Consider the following 17,601-nt stretch of genomic DNA (forward strand, 5'->3'; position numbering starts at 1 on the left):
GGTGTCATTTAATTTCCATGTATTTAACGTTTTTTTCTGGTTTCTTTTGTCATTTATTTCCAGTTTCATTGCACTGTGGTCAGATAATGTGCATGGGATGATTTCTGTGTTCTTTTTTTTTGTTAACATGGTATATGTTTATTACAGATTAAATACTTAAAAATGGAAAAACAGCCTAAATGTTTCTTAAATATTTGCTTAATATAGTCAGAACACATTGCGAATTGTAAGTGTGAAGAGTACATTTTAAATGTTTAACTAACATCAAATTCCATAAAATGTTTCATTTGAAATGTTCAGCGGGTTATAAAAATGTCAGGTGAGGTGACAGATCACAGTTACACATACTTGCGCATGACCTATGGACCAGTATGTGGTCTATTTTAGAAATTGACCCATGTGCAGCTGAGAAAAATGTGTATTCAGCTGTGTTTGAGTGGAGCACTTGCTGTATATGTCCACCATGTCCATTTGTTTCTAGCTCTGGTTCAGTTCTGTTATTTGTTTGCTAAGTTTTTGTCTGGTTGTCATATCTTTGGAGATAACGGGGTGCTAAGTTCTCCTGTTAAGATTGTTGTATTGGATATTAGATTTTTCACGTCCCTTAAGCTTTGCTTTTTATAGTTGTGTGCTCCCTTGTTTGATGCATACATATTTATGAGTGTTACCTCTTCCTCTTGAGTTTTTCCCCTAACCAGTATATAGTGGCCTTCTTTATTTTGTTTGATCATTGTTGGTTTGAAGTTGAGACTGTCTGATAATAGGATTGCTAACCCTGCTTTTTTCTGAGGTGCTGGGGCATGTAGTATTGTGTTCCATCCTTTGACTTTCAGCCTGTGAATTTCTTTATGAGTTAAATGTGTTTCTTGTATACAGCATATTGTTGGACTTTGTTTCCTGATCTACTGTGTCAGTCTATTTCTCTTTAATTTGTGAATTGAGTCCATTTACATTGATGGTTAAAATTGAGATGTATTGACTTACGATTGACATGTTATTTACCTGTTGTCGTTTATTCCTTTTTCTCCTGTGTTTAGTTGCTTCCCCTGTTTAGTTGGTTGCTTCTGATCTCATTCGTGGAGTTCTGATCATTTTGGTGCCTCTCTAGAACATCTTTCAGTAGTCTGTGTAGGGTTGGCGTTGTCATCACGAAATTCTTTAGCTGTGCTTTGTCATGAAAGTGTTTCACTTCTCCATCAAAGTTGAGAGTTTTGCAGGTTATAGTAGTCTGTGCTGCAATTTGTTTTCATAGAGGACTTGAAGTACTCTGCTCCACAATCTTCTTGCCTTCATGCTTTGTGAAGAGAAGTCGGACATAATTCTGATGGGTTTTCTTTTGAATGTGATCTGCTTCTTTTCTCTAGCGGCTTTCAGTATATTATTCCTGCGCTGAATTTCTGGGATCTTGACTATTGTATTTCTCTGTGTGTTTTTCATTGGGTTGAGGTTACTTGGCGTTCTGTATGCTTCGGTTACCTTAATGTCAGATTGTTTCTTCATATTTGGGAAGTTTTCTGCTATTACTTCTGACCATATTTTTTTAATGTCATTTGTATTGACTCCTTTTCTCTCATTGATGCCTATTAGTCTCACATTGTTTATTTTTGCACCATCTTGCAGGTGATGGATTACTCTTTCCTGCATCCTAGTTTTTTTTATGAGATCCTTTCTTACTTTTTCACTAACTCCACCAGCGTCTTCAAGATCTGAAACTCTGTCTTCACGTTCACTTAAATAGTTTTGCAAGCTTGTAATTGAGATTTTAATTTCCTCTATATCTCGTTGACTCTGCTTCATGCAATCTATTTCTTTCCTGTATTGCTCATTCAAGGAATCCTTCATTTTTCTAATCTCTTTTTTTTTATCAATGTCTTCTTTAGAAGCAGTTATAAATTCTTTTACTGCATTATTTTTTTCAGTTGGGATTCCTCCCTATGTTTCTGTAGTTGATTCTTTACTTCAGATGCTATGATTTCTGAGAATTCTTTTTTTATTTCCGAAAGGAATTGTGCTCTGAGTTCCTCTAAAACTTTCTGCTGTTGCTTATTTACTATCAACGCCATTAATTAATGCTTTTGAGCTGAGCTTGTGTCCTCTGCACTTGTTCTGGGTGGACATTGGGTTTCCTCCTTATGTTTCTGCATTTGGTTCTTTACTGCAGATGTTATTAATTCAGGGATTTCTTTTTTTATTTCCCATCTGAGTTCTTCTATACCTTTCTGCATCTGTTTCTTTATTTCAGAAGCCATTGATTCATTGCTTTCAGCTGTGATTCCCAATTTGTTCTGTGTTAGTGTCCTCTGCACTTGTTACGGGTGGGCTTGTGTTCTGAGGTTGTATTTTTTTCCTTCTTGTCATTTTATGTAGCACTGTCTTCTGACCTTTGTTGTAGATCTTTGTTGCTGTTATAACCATAGCACGTACTGAAGTTCAGGTGCAGATCTATAAAGTTTGGGTTTATCCAGTTGTGACTGGCTTGGGTCTGGCTGCTGTGCTCAGCTTCATGCTACTGCCCTTGGGGATGAACCTGTTGTGCCCCTTTGGCAGGATTTTCTGCTCCTGCACTAGCTGGATGGTTGTATCCTCTACACTCTCTGCAGGGATTGCAGCTGCAGGGTTTCACCCCAGGCCTGTTTGCCAGGCCTGAGCTGAGCCTGGAGGGGCGAGGTAGAGTAGAGGTTAGAGGCAGCTCTCCCACACACTCACCAGGCCAGGGCTAGGACTGGATCCTGGGGTTCCCGGAACGCGGCAGAAATTCCTACCCTGTGTGCGGGATGTGTGGGGGTACTATGGATTGATAGGGGGCATCCCAAGTTGGTGGAGGAGGGTTTCACCCACACTGCGAAGGCAGATATTTTCAAAGATTTTTGACTTATAGCTTGCTGGTACACAAAGCTACAGAGAAATAACTTAAACATATTGTAAAGCTGGATTGTACACAGTGTAGACATAGCTTCACTAATAGGGGTAGATATCAGAACTCATGTTGGGGGGAAACTACCCGCTCAGCCTCCCCTCCTGTCCCTCTCTCGGGACAGGAGCTTTCTTTGTCTCAATAAGTATATTCTGCTCATAACCTCACCAAAAAAAAAAAAAAAAAAACAGCCCTCATGAACATTTTTAGATAATTCTCAATCAAGTGTATGAAAAATGTGGCTTTTCTTTTACAATCTAGTAGCTTTTCTATGTGTCAAACTTTAGCTTTGTTTTATGTTTTTTTTTTAATGTATTTAGTACATTAAGGTATGTGCAAACAAATGATATATCCCCAGATCCTGACATGCTTTACTGAACATACATTTCTTCTTTATTTGGTACCAAGAATGGAACTCGGGACTTCGTGCTTGCCAGGCAGGCACTGTGCCACTGGCCTGTATCCCCAGCCCTAAACATTAATTTCTTATTCAGTAGTACACAATAATTAGAAATCAAGTGTTTATTTCTGGGTTTTCACTTAGCTGTTAACCAGAATTTCACATCTTATGAGCTCCTTTTAGTTCTGGAAGTCTAACAGCTATAAGGGAATTGGGAAGCAGGAGAAGATAGACTAGGAACGGTTTCTGGGCTTGTGGCAGCTCTATCATTTAATGTATTTAATGTATACATTACACAGGGTCTCACTACACAGATCTGACTCCTAGTGACCCTTCTGTTTTTCAGCCTCCCAAGCATTGGCATTACAGATGTGTGCCACCACTCCCAGTCTCAATGACCATCTCAGCATGCCCTGGGGGCGGGGCCAGCACAACAAACTGGGAATCAAATCCCCACCCTCTGCGCCTGCCTAAGCAGGAACTTTAATCCACTAACCTGTCAGGCCAGCCTCTAGCTTTTTTTAAAAAAAAATTACTCAACAGCATAAGCTGAAACCACAAATACTAAATTAAACTGTATGCAAATGTTCATTTCTGAAATTCAGGTATAGGAGTTCTCTGTAGTGGAAGTAAAAATGTGTTTTGTTGTTTTTAAATCCAAACTTAATTATTTTTATTCTTTTTTATTTTAATAATTTCATTGATAAAGAAGTAGCAATGAGATTCAAAACAGGTTAGTAGTACAGTTACAGTAATTAATACATTGTATATTGTTGTCTTTGTAGTAGTTATTCCTAGTACAAGATGCTGATATATCTTATCTAAACTCTTTCAAAACCTTCTTCTTATTGAACTAAGAGAAAGTAGCTGTACATTTATACTATTTTGTATATACAGATATATTTTTTCCACTACAAAATGGTCCATTTATATCCCCTTTTTTGTTTACTTTTGTCAGAGATGTGTATTCCATTGTCATTCATATATTGTAGGTGCATGAATTCAGCAGAGTAATCCAATATAGTCCAGTGGTCTATAATAGTAGTGGGTTATCTGCAAGACTGGCAACGTCAGAAGTTGTTGACTTGAGCCTTTTACAGCTCAGCATATAAATATGGCTTTACTTTCTATACCTCAGTTTTATAATATGTATCTTGCAGTTCATTTTCATGTAAACAGTCCATTAATAAAAATGAATACAGTACTTCATTATTGATGAGTAGCAGAAGTGATTGAGTACTTGGGAAATAAGAGGAAAATCTATTTGTTGAAAGATGGTCAAGGAAGATTCCAAGGTTTTACACACATGATAAAATCTTCCTTGGAAGCTTCCAGTAGTGGATAGAATAAACAGAAAGCTAGCTTACAGGCTTGTAAACATTTAGTAGTGTATGTGTTGCACTTGTTGGATGAGTAACTTGACCTGGCATATTTGAGAAACACTGAGAAAACTGTATTGATAGAAAGATAGTTCAGGTGAGAAACTGGTGAGAGATGCCTTACAGCTTAGCGTTTTATAAGGGCAGGGAGATTTGATAGTCTTGAAATTTGTAACTGCTTTTATGAAGATGAAGTAGAACAATGGTTTTCAAACTGCTTACATACAAAGTTTGATAATAAGCCTGATATAAGTATTGTCTATAACTTGTTATAATAATTTTATTGAGTTAACAATTTCATTGATTCTCCCAGTTTCTTGCTAGAATTTATAAATCTGAATATATAAAAGAAGCACATCAACTTTACCTGTTTTGAGGTTTTGCATAATATTTAAAAGATTTTTCTTCTGAGAGTTTGAAAATTTGTCTTAAGTGGAACAGAGAAGAATGGATTTAGAGTGAAAACAAAGAGAAGAGTTAGTCTCTAGTGTTCATGATTTTTTGAAAATGCACTAAAACTTGTAGATATACTAGAATTATTTCAGGGGAGAGGGAAAGCAGAAGAAGGGGATGAAAACAGACTTAAGCTGTGTTATGTACATGTACCAGTTCCCCACAATAAATGTAATTACGTACGCAAACATGTCCTTAAATAGTTCTTAAAATTTATAAATATTTAATGGTACCAAATATTAGATGCTTATAACAACTAAGGCACTCAAAGGATACTATAATATTCATGACCCATGGTCAGAGCGATATTATGGTTGTCCCTCTTTAGAATTAAATCCTTCATTTCTATGGAATACTTGCTTTTAATGTAGATGTCCTTGCACCTTCTTCCTTTCTTGTGTCCTCTTCTGATTTTTCTTTTATTAAGCTAATGAGTGTCTCACGAACATGCTTAAGACAAACTCTAGTGAGGAGTTAATTTAACTATAATAAATGCAGTAAACTACTTATCCGTAGTAAATGATAGGGCCTTATTTTAAAATGCCAGCAAAACATTGGAGAAATAGATATATTTCATTTATTGGAGTCAGGAATGTGTAGAACAGCTGATGGGAGGGTATATGGAAACAAATGATATATCCCCAGATCCTGACATGCTTTACTGAACATACATTTCTTCTTTATTTGGTACTGAAAATGGAACTTGGGACTTCATGCTTGCCAGGCAGGCGCTGTGCCACTGACCTATATCCCCGGCCCTAAACGTTAATTTCTTACTCAGTAGTACACAATAATTAGAAATCAAGTGTTTATTTCTGGGTTTTCACTTAGCAGTTAACCAGAATTTCACATCTTATGAGCTCCTTTTAGTTCTGGAAGTCTAACAACTATAATGAAGGTATGTATTTTTCAGCAAAGTCAACTAAAATACTAGTGCAACATTTTCTGTTGCTTATTATAAGTGCTATTTTGGATTTACTATTCTGCAAAATTTTAAAAGGAAAAGAGTGTGGAAAGGAAAGGAAAGGAAGGGAAAGGAGGAAAAAGGAAATGTGCCATGTCCCTATTTATAGTTTATGATGAGTTTAAATTGCCTTTTGCCAGTTCAGTTACAAAATTCTTTTTAAATTTTTAGCATTATGTTTCACTTATTTAATCCAATTTTAGCTTTGTCTTACTGTGCCAGTTTTATAAAGAATAAAATATGTTTCCTCTTTTAAGAAATAAATTCGTGTCATCATTATACTTTATCAAACTAAATTTTAGGTTTTTTTGTGCATCATCTTCTTTCAAACTCGTTAATGTTGTGTGGAGAAACAAGCCTGCTTTTCTGTACTAAATACATAGCAGTGCATTATACATGTAAAACTTTCAACATATTTAATGAATAGTTGATACTTCTGTAGCCCTTTGGCTGAAGAACTAACTAAGGGAGGGCTGGGGAGATAGCTTGGCAGTCTTAATTGCCTGCTTGGCAAGCACAAGAACCTGGGTTCTGTCCTCAGTACCACAGGCCATACCAGCCCAGGAACCCCAGAACCCTGGAATGCGGAGCCCCAGGTGTGCTGTGCTGGCCAAAACCAAGCGTGGTGGCACACACTTGTAATTCCAGTGAGGGGGATGCTGGTACAGGAGGTTCACTGTGAGTCCAAGCTGCGTAATGAGACCCTGTACCAAACAAACAAACAAATAAGATTTTTTTTAAAAAGAACAAACTAAGGGAGTAAAGTGCCACTCTACTTCAGCATCATTTTGAAATACTGCCTTTAAACTATGCAATTTCTAATACGAAGCTGGCACATTTTGGGGTTTTTTTTTTTTTAAATGTTACAGGCCTCATTGTCACCACTGTAAATATTTACCGTGATGGAAGCATGACCTGTGTCTCAATTTTAGCCACATTGACCAATTCTGGACACCAATCAACAGTGCCCATTCTAATCCAGAATGAGACTTTGGGTTTTTTTTTTTAATTGTATTTTTTTGGTTGAATTGGTTTTTAGGGGAGGTTTATTTTTTTGTTTTTGGTACTGAGGACCGAACCCAGGGCTTCCAACTTGCTAGGCAAGCATTCTACCACTGAGCCAAATTCCCAGCCTGTGGAGTATGAATTATTGAAACAAACACAAAAATTAATTTTATTTACCTACTGATTGAAATCTAATTTAAATCATTCACCCAAAAGAAGGGGATCGTACAACTTATGTACTGTGACCTATACTATTCCCAGTACTTTATGCATATATTTTTTGCTTTAGGGCTCTGAACAGCAAAATTAACAGATATGATGATAATTCCCACTAAGGTTTTTTGGAAAAAAATGTTCGACAAAGAGTATAGAATAATTTAATAATTAATACAAAATTTGTATCTTTTGGAATAAGAAGAAATGAGCAACAAAAATAAAACAAGTAAAAACATGAGAGCAAAGGATTGCAGAAACTAAAATGTAAAACACTGCATGTAATGGACTAGAAAATAAAGGATTGAGGTGAGGGATAAAATTTTTAGCTCTGAGGATCTAAAACAAATTATTAAAATGTACAACGTTGTCAATAAAGTCATCCGCTCTGCCATTGGGGCTTGGGAATTAAGTGAAATTACTATATACTAGAAACTGGCTGTCATAAAAATATTTAAGGTTCTATAAAAGGTGTAGGTTTCCAGAATCTGTGAATAGTTGGCTCAAACGGAAGTAATCAGAAAAGCCAAGCCTTGAGCAGTTGTGTTTTTGTCTGTTTTGAAGTATCAGTAGCTTTCAATATTGCTATGGTTTTAGGAACTTCTTTTTTTTCTGTAGAAGCTATTAAACATATCACTCATTTCTTTAGGTGGTCATTGGTTCTACAAATACATGGCTTAGAAAATTCTTTTAAGCCAGATGTGGTGGCACATACTGTACACCTGAAGTCCTAGTGACTGAGGAAGGCTGCAGCAGAAAGGTCACAAGTTCAAGGCCATCATGGGCAATACGCAGCTGGTCTCAAAAAAAAAAAGTGTGTATATTTTTATTTATTATACAATAATAAAGCACCTGTGCACCATGTTTGAGACCCTAGGTTCAGTTCCCAGTACTCAAAACAAAACAACAAAACCTTTTGTTTCTTAAACTCCTTTGAAGCAGGATGTGTTTAAAATACTGGATTTCACTGATTCTGGGATTGGGTTGATATTAATGAGATAGCCTGACAGTTTAAAAAATACTTAGTAACAAGTCTGGTCTAAGGAAAAGGTTTATTACCTGCTTTTCCTTGAAAGGAACTAGGCAGTGAGGGTGGGAAGAGGCTCTCCAAGGTCCAAACGCCAATCTCTGGTTTCTAGGGTCTTCACAAGTATCATTTGAATGACTATCCTTGTCTTTCTTCCGATCATGCTAATTACGGCCCGTTTTCTATTTTCTACATGTTCTCTGGATGGTCTCTTCCTTAGAGCTACTTAAGTGACTTTTAACTGAAGTAAGTTCAAATCCATTTTTAAGTATTATGACCTTAAAAAATTACATTTAAAAGGCACCAAAATTATTAAAGGACCCTAACTTTCTTCACTGATAATATTTTAAGATGGCACATAAACAATGTGTGTTAAAATGTTGAGGTTATAGAAAGTGTGTTGGAATGTTTTACAGTAATACACAAAATAATACCTGTAGAAATGTATTAAAGTTTATAAGCCCCCAATCTATTTTGAAAACACATTCTGACTGTGTCTGTAGGCATTTTTTTGTGTGACAGGATTGGTAGGCAGGGAGTAAACAACTTACTGTAAATGGGCTGCATGCCAGCTGGCTTCAAGCAGCATGAAGCTTGTGATTTGCAGTCAGGGTTAGCAAAATGCCTTTTAACTTGTTCATTTCCTCTGTTCTTAAATATGGGGAAAAAGCACAACTGTACTAATTTATTAAGTGCCTTATGAGATCTTTAGTGCTTAAAAGATCTTTTAGGAATGCTTTAGAAGTTATTAGTATGTTTTATTGGATCTGACTACTTCTGACATAATAAGTATTTTAATAATTACAAAGAATTTCTCAAATTGGCTTACCTTGTCCTGTTTGATGTATTTGATATCATATTTGGGAGTTTCTCTGAACTTTACAGGCTTTTCAGATATTTAAATTATTAGTCAGCAGTGTTATGGGGCAAGTGTTATGTGATACTAATACGCTGAAGATTGTTTTCTTCTTTTGTAATTCAATCAGCTCAGTACCTGAGAAACAAAGAAAAGATCTCATTGTCATCTCTAAAGACTTATTACACCCAAAGCATTAGTTTGGCCTTTTAGCCACCTGAGTCAACTGAGTATCATCTCTGTGTAAAAAGTGGAGGCTGACAGAACTCTGTCAAACATTTTACTGAAAAATTATTCAAGAAATAATCTTCTTAAATATCTTAATTACTCAAGAAATAATCTTAAATATTGTTAGGAAATATGCTTAGAGCAGTGTTAAGAGAATCAAATTAACTGGGAGATTTTTATACACTGATACAGTGTTTGTTTGCAAATTATGTGAAGTTTAGAATTTTATCTGCATTAAAATTTCTTTTAAATTTTATAAAAATTGACTTTTTAACAGTAAAACCTTATATACTTAAAACCATCACCAAATAACATGTGGCTATGGTAAATTGCATTATAGTTCATTTTCCTTTAAAATAATTTTTCCAACATCTGAAAGAAAGTCTTTTAGGGTAGAGTTACACTGCACGATAAAGCAGATTATTAAAACATAATCAGTAAGTTTTCTTTCAGTAAAAAAGAGACTTATTAAGTTAGTATCTTTTTTTTCATTTATAAGATCACTTAAATCTCTCATTAGTGAAAACAAAATTATTGCAGTTGTTAGCTGGAAATGGAAAGGGATTTAATGTTAAGTAGTCCTTTTGTCTTCTAAAATACAAAAATAAGAGTATACAGTGTTCCTCAGAGACCCTTAATTTATGCTTCCTCAATCTTTCTTCAGCTCTCTTGGGACATAAACCCCTTGAGAATATGACAGAAGTATTGATCTCTGAAAGAAAAAGATGGATGAAATATATTTTAAAGCTAGGTTTAGCTTTTGCTATTTCATATAATGGATTTATTCAAAATTATAGCAATGGACTACAAATCAGGGTAAGTGATATATAAACAATTCTAAGAAATTAGTAATCTCCAACATCCATGACAATTTACGAAGTTAAAATCATAAATCAAGGTGCTGATCTTACATGTGAGGTGTTGAGTTCAATTCCTGATACCCCCAAACACACACACACACACACACACACACACACACACTCACGACACTGATCTTCATTTGGTATAACCATTTAGCAGTGACAAAAATAGCAAACAAATCACTAGTTGTCTGCCCCAAGTATGTCACATGTAAACTATGTTTTGCCTACCTCTAAATGCTACAAAGTCTATGACATATAAAACATGGAACCTAGGGGCCGGCGAGATAGCTCGGTCATCTCAAGCATCTACTTAGGCAAGCTTAGGCAAGTACATAGGGACCACAGTTGGATCTTTGGCACCACATGAAGCAGCAGCCCCACTCCCAGGGTGGACTGAGCCAGCCACAAAAGGAAAAAAAGAAATGGATTCTATAACTAATCACCAAGTCAGAATCCCAGAGTGTACATACATGATTACTAAGAATCTGGAGGATTGGAGATCTGTGTCTTGGTGAAGCATCCCTGCAAATGCTTCTAAAGACCTGTAAATCATTGGTGTAACATATAGCTCCAGCCATTACAGAGATACTCTGTCATATTTAGATACTAATATTTTGTGGCTGAAAACCCCTGCATGTTAAAAAAAAAAAAAGTAGAACAATTGGAATTTATGGATGAAAATGTTTTGCCCTATATGAGAACATAATACATTTTGATTGGGGAAGAGTAGAGTTCATGGTGTTTCTCTGTAAGCCAAGAAACCTGAGATATAACTGAACTATATGTCCAGTGATAAAATTTCAGACAGAAGGCTTTTTATAAATGTTATCTGTAATATAGAAATTAGTGAACAGCAGTCTTCTGATAATCATACAATCACATTAAAACCACTTGCCGTGGTTCACCCATAGTGAACCAAGGAAAGCAGTTAGAAAAGGGTATCGTTGTTGCTGAGCATTTATCATTTCACTGCATTGTGTATGAGTATGTGTGTGGTTGTGAAAAGTCATAAAAAAACTACCCTTCTCCCACCCCCCAAAAAATCCCCAAGCTAAAGTAATGGGAATGTTAAAAGGAACTTAGCTATGCCTAAAAGTACACGACAGATTCTCCTTTATCTGTAAGGACATCTTCAACACATTTCTTAGTTTGTTAGAGACTTCTCTCTCTGTTTGAATTAAAATTGGTCTACAAATCTAAAATGACTTTTTACTGACAGTATTTCCTAATAAAACATGTGGTATAGCTGGGAAAGTGTGGCAGTTGTTAGTTTAGCACAGTGTGTATAAACTACTATCTTCCAATTGGATGGACCGCTTCTACAAAATTATTAGAGGGTGGAACCTTTCAAGAGAAAATCTTTGTCTTTTCCATTTCTTCAGTCAGCCATGTATTTCATACAACAACATAACAAAGGAACTATTTTATGACAGTTTGCTCTGTCAGATATTGTTTGTTTTGGTAGAATAAGTAGAACCTTGGACCTTTTCTTTAAAAAAAATGATTCTTTATCATTTTTAAGTCTTTAATAATTTAAATTTAAATAATTTAAATCTTTACTCTTTTGAATGTGTTTGAGAGGGGGTTGGTAATTTTTGCAAAGCTGGGTGTTTAAATTGTAGGCAGTATGGATGGACCTGTGCTTTGGGGCCAAATAAGGGAAGTTTTGAATATTAGACTAAAGGCTTGGATTTTATTTATTTTTTTAAGCTTCTGGGGTGCTTTACTTCTTCCTGGTGCTACAGTGCTGAATGGGGTTCTGAAGTTGCCCTTAATGCTGCCCCTTCTTCTGGGGCAAGGGCCACCCTACCCAGACCTTCAGGCCCATAGGTCTAAGCTGCAGGCTCCTGCAGGCTCTGGTGGGTGGTGGCAGGGATTGTGGGTCACAGAAGCTGAGGCTGCAGTAAAGGCTTGGATTTTATTGAGGGCAATGGAGATTTATTATGTTTTTGAGCCAGGGTTGATGTGCTCAGTGCTGTGCCTTAGAACGTTACTCTGGCACTTATGTTTTGGATGCATTATATATTGTTTTATTTGGTGAGAAGAAAGAGCTTTATAAGAAAGATTACATACAAAAGTAGTTACAGGAACCATTGCCAAAGGTCTGTCAAGTAGTAAAAGTATGAACTAGAATGGTGACAGAAAGAAGTAAAAGGATAGATGTAAGAATCATTTGGAAGGTATGATGTGGCAATTAATTGACGTTGGAGAAATTCAGTGGATACTTAACAATGACCTGCTCTGCACCAGCCCTTTGCAAAATACCACAATCCTGTTTGTAAAGGCTTTTTAATATGATTTTTATGGTACAATTCTGTTTCTAAATTTCTTTTCATACTTCTCTGACCTCTTTGTAAGTTTCTCTTCCTTTTCCTGAGTGATCTTAAGTTTCTTTGGCCCTGTGTATTGGACACCCATATCTTCTGTAGCTCCAGCTCAGATCTATTCTTATCAGCCCTAAACCTGTGTTTCATTCATAGGTTTGACAAAATATTTTTCCCATTTCTTTACTTTTATTTTTGCATTCTGGGTATTCATCAAACCTGGGACTTCACATGGGATGCAAGCCCTCTACCATTGAGCTGTTCCTCTAGATCACAACTTAATTGCTCCTACCTTAGTTCAGGCAGACTACCGTAACTAAAAAGCTGGATTACTGAAGCATCATCTTGACTATAGACACCTTGGCCATCTTCAGTCTGTACTGTATTTTGCAAACATACAAATATGTTCATATCATTCCTGTGTTAACACTCCACAGTCCTTAGTACCCTCAGGACAGTTGAATGGTTTACTGTGGCTTATAAAGTCTTTTGTGATTTAATAAGCTTTTTATTAGAGGCTCTTTCTAAACCATTCTTACTTCTTCCTTTTGCCCCGGTATTTTGCATAATATTGTTCTGTGTAGTTCACTCTACCTCCAACTGTCTCCTTTTTCCACCTCATCATCTAAAATCCATCCAGCTGAAGTGTCACATCCTCAAGTAAAATTATTCCTGATAGACCTGTGTCAGTACCATGACGAGGGCAGACATTTCCCCATCCTAGCCTTTCCTTCACTGTATTAGAGCTTAAAAACTGGTGTAAAAGGCCTTTTCTTCCACTTACCCTCTACTTGTTTTACCCTACATTATTCAACAATTACAAACTTGCATAAAATTGTGATATGTGGCCATGCATGGAGAGAAAATTGACCAGATATCTCTCAAAAATGATCAGTGAGCACTTTTGGGGAAAATGTTTATAAATACAGTAAGACCCATTCACTTTATATATATATATATTTTTTTTTTTTTAAATTGAATCCTTTACATACTTTTAAACAAAAAATAACATTCTAAAATGTACTTGTATACAAACATCTGCATTGAATAAAGAGTGAGTGTAAGCACAAATATATGGATCCATAGAGATGGGAGGGCACTTAAATAAGGGCAAGTGCAGTACCTGAGTCCAAGTTTTCTTTTGGAGATAAGTTTGCTGTCTTCTTCCTCCGTAAAAAGAGATTATAAAGATTAAGTACAATGATCACCCAGAAGTCAAATTCCCTTCTTAGTATTTTATTAACTCTTCTAATATTTTGGTAAATATCTTTAGACATTTTTATTTTTCTATCTTCATAAATTCTAAAAAGAATGAAATCATTTTACCCATAAGTCTTGTTTATTTTTATTTTAGGGTGCATGAAACACGTGCACCTGATTTTTTTTCACCTAATATTTATAGAGATTCTTCATGGAGTAATGCATTCAAATGTGTGCCAGGAATTTGTAAGTAATGGCCCTTGCAAACCCTCTAAGCTAAGAATGATTTTACATTTTTTAAAATGTTGTGAAATCAAGTAAGTAAAATAGGTGTGTGACATAGCACTCACAAAGCCTAACATACTGTCTGGCCCTTTACTGGAAGAGCTTGCCAATCCTTGAGCTACATCATCCTTTTCATTGTTGGAGACAGGTAGATTGATTGATGGGTTGATTTTCATTATCATGGTAATTATTTCCTAAAAATTTCAATGACTACTGAATTAACAAATAGTGAACCACTGGTCCTGTAGGAAATACAGAGCCGCTGATGGCAACATTTTATCAACCTATCAATAGATAGCCATGAAAATCTGTGTGGAGACTCCTCAAAAACTAGGATTGGAAGTCCCATTCAACCCAGCTATCCCCCTTCAGGGTATTTTTCCAAAAGACCTGAAAACATCATACCACAGTGATATAGTGCACCCATCATTATAGCAGCACAATTTATCATAGCCAAATCTTGGAAACAACCAAAATGCCCATCACCTGAGGAATGGATAAAAAAGATAAGGTATTTTTACACAATTATTACTCAGCTATAAAGAAAGATAAACTTCAGGCCTTTGTAGGTAAATGAATACAACTAAAGGCTATACTCATAAGTGGAATAAATCAGACCCACATGTGTAAATATCGTATTGCCTCCCTAGTGTAAGAATCTCAAAGAATAAATAAAATCTAAAAGGAATAATAGCTATAGTAAAATGGAAAGAAACTGAATGTAAGAAATAAAGAATGAGGGGCCAGGGAGATAGCTCAGCCACATAAGCACCTGCCTGGCAAGCACAAGGTCTTGTTTGATCCCCACTTTCAAATAAATAAATAAAGAAACAATGAAGAAGAGGGAAAGGAGAAAAGGTAAGAAGAGAAGTAAGGGGGAAAAAACATGCAAGTATACATTCAGAATAGCTGAGATGATTGTAGTACTAATTTCCATCAGTTTTTGAACATAGTAGTTAATCTTTAAAATTTTCACTTTGACTAACTCTGTATGCTAATATCTAATCTGAGCAACTACATCAGAGACACAAAGTGCCCTACAAAAACCACAGTTGAATACCTCTCATCTTCTAAGTTTGTATGATTTTTAATGCCTTATCAATTAGTATACTCTCTTTAAAGTATTTTTTTTAATGAAAAGTTGAGAGTGGGTGTGGTGGCACATGCCTGTAATCCCAGCATTTGGGAGACTGAAAACAGAAGGATCACTATGAGTATGATCTGTGTAGTGAGGCCCTGTAGACCCTGTACTAAATACATTAAAAATAAATAACATAACAAATGGAAAGTAAAAAGGACAAGAAAAAAATTAAGGTTTGTTGAAAGTAAGAGTTAATGTTTTAATTATCTAACCAATCTTGCATACCTGTATCTGTTAATCTGAGCAACAGATTTGATGATGAAGATATGTAATACAATAACCATTATTAAATTTTTATTCTTGATTTGAAATTTTGTACCATATGTATTGTTTGTTATTCTGCTTCTGTCTTTCTTTCTGTTATTTTTGCTTTTGGTGTTGTTTTTACTTTTTAAATATATATATTTACATATTTATAAATATATATTACATATATGCTATGTTTTATATGTCTGTTTAAAGACACCTTATTTCTCATTCTGCATACCATTGATTCATTAACATTTAACTTATAGCTGACACCACTATGAATCATGCCTGATCAAAGTTTATCTGACATTTGTACTTTCTCCTTGCAGTACATGATAGCTTTCTTGTGCTTTAGGACACCACAAGGTATTTTAGCACTCTGCATGGGGAGTATTTTAAATAGAAACATCACCAACTGAAAACTGCACAAAACTGCAAATCCTGTTGTACTAAAATGTACCACAAAGCACACTTGTTTACAGTGTGAGAAAACCTGAAGTAAGGCAGCATGACACTGTGTGACTTCAGTTGAGAAAGGGCACATCCGTTCTTTTTTTGTGGTGGGTGGGTGGTGGTGGGTAGTGGGAATTGAACTCAGCACCTTGTACTTATCAAGCAGGTGCTGTGCCTCGGAGCTATCTCCATGGGCCTTTTTTTTTTCTATTTTGTGTGTATCCATAAAGGGCTACCATATCACTGTAAGTGTTAATTCTGGGGTTAGAAATAAATTTCAGAAAAATGGGCAGACTTCCAAGTAAATTATGAAACCAATAAGTAATTAACTATCAAGTTTGATCATTAAATCAGTTTCTAAACATAAAATTAACAGCACCTTATAAACACAATGACTCTTAGTTATTCATCAAGTGCTACAGTTTCTGTGGACATTTTCAGTAGTTCTACCATGAGTCATTCAAATATTTTTTTTTCATAATTTTATTGATAAACAAATAGCAATGGGACAGTTTCAAATCAAATCGCTAGGACAGTTTCAATAACTAACACACTGCATACATTCTTCTTAGTGGTCAGTTGCTGTACAAGATGCTGACTTGATATCCTTTCTACAAACACCACTAGAACAAATCATTCTCTTCATTAACAGAATGTAACTATATATCTATCCTAACCACTTCGAATACACAGATACAAAATGGACATTCATCTGTATCCCCTTTTTTTGTTAAGTTCCATTATTTCAATATTATAGGTGTGTAAACTCAGCAAAATATTCTAAAAGAGTCCAGTATCCCATAATAGCATTGGGTCTTCTGTTTAACTGGCAATGTCAGATATTGACCGAGTCCCCCACAACTCAACATAACACCATGGCTTTACTTCTTATACTTCGTTTTTACACTTTTCCACTGGATGGTTAAGACCAAGGTAGAGCAGGACATATGCAACAAGAGTTGTAGCTTTTGGGTCTGATAAGGTCAGTGAAATCCCCTCAGGATTTATCTTGAGATCCTGTACCTCAGATTGTAGAACCTTTCTCAGTGTCAACCATGTGGATGAGTCACGGCCCTTGCTTGGCCAATGTGCTCTCTGTGAAAGCCTGAGAGAATGTTTTCTTTCCATGTGACTCTCCTTAGGCACAGTCTACATCATTGATCACTTTCCTCTTTGGCCCCATAATCTCCTTGATCAGAAAATTTGGGACACTACCGAGTTACATGATGTTACAGTACAAGTTCTCATATATCCTGAGTCTTAACTGACCTTAGAAGGTTAGGGTCAAAATGTTGTCTTTCCTTGCAGCCCTTCTTTTTCTCTAATTTTGGTCTGCAAACTTAGGTTGTTAACCATCCAGAAGGCAAGCTTATTGTTATTATCAAACAACTTAGGCTGTTAAGCTTAACCTCACTGTCTGCATATCGAACATCTTAGGCATACTATGGAACAGGTATTTTTCATCAAGTATTGATATGTTGAACTTTATGTCCCTACAGAATATGATAAAAACATTTAAAAATTAGAATATATATTAAAAAAAAACATAAAGAATTATATACTTCTCATGTTTGCACATAAGTCCAAAAATCTCACCATATACAACCTTGAAGCAGGACAGTCCCACAATATTCCTTTTCCTGTCTC

General features: G+C 35.7%; 1 protein-coding gene and 1 non-coding gene across 6 annotated transcripts in view; one reads left to right on the forward strand and one right to left on the reverse strand.

Moving 5' to 3' along the window:
* The window catches only part of Nr3c1 (nuclear receptor subfamily 3 group C member 1), a 120,729-nt gene that overhangs the window by 45,415 nt on the left and 57,713 nt on the right, over positions 1 to 17,601 (forward strand). The window lies entirely within an intron of this gene.
* On the reverse strand, positions 6,969 to 7,101 carry LOC111813400. Its single transcript, XR_002818675.1, has one exon. It is a non-coding gene; the product is annotated as a small nucleolar RNA SNORA1 (small nucleolar RNA).

Source organism: Octodon degus, unplaced genomic scaffold (genome assembly GCF_000260255.1).
Source record: "Octodon degus isolate 3935 unplaced genomic scaffold, OctDeg1.0 scaffold00185, whole genome shotgun sequence".
Lineage (NCBI taxonomy): Eukaryota > Metazoa > Chordata > Mammalia > Rodentia > Octodontidae > Octodon > Octodon degus.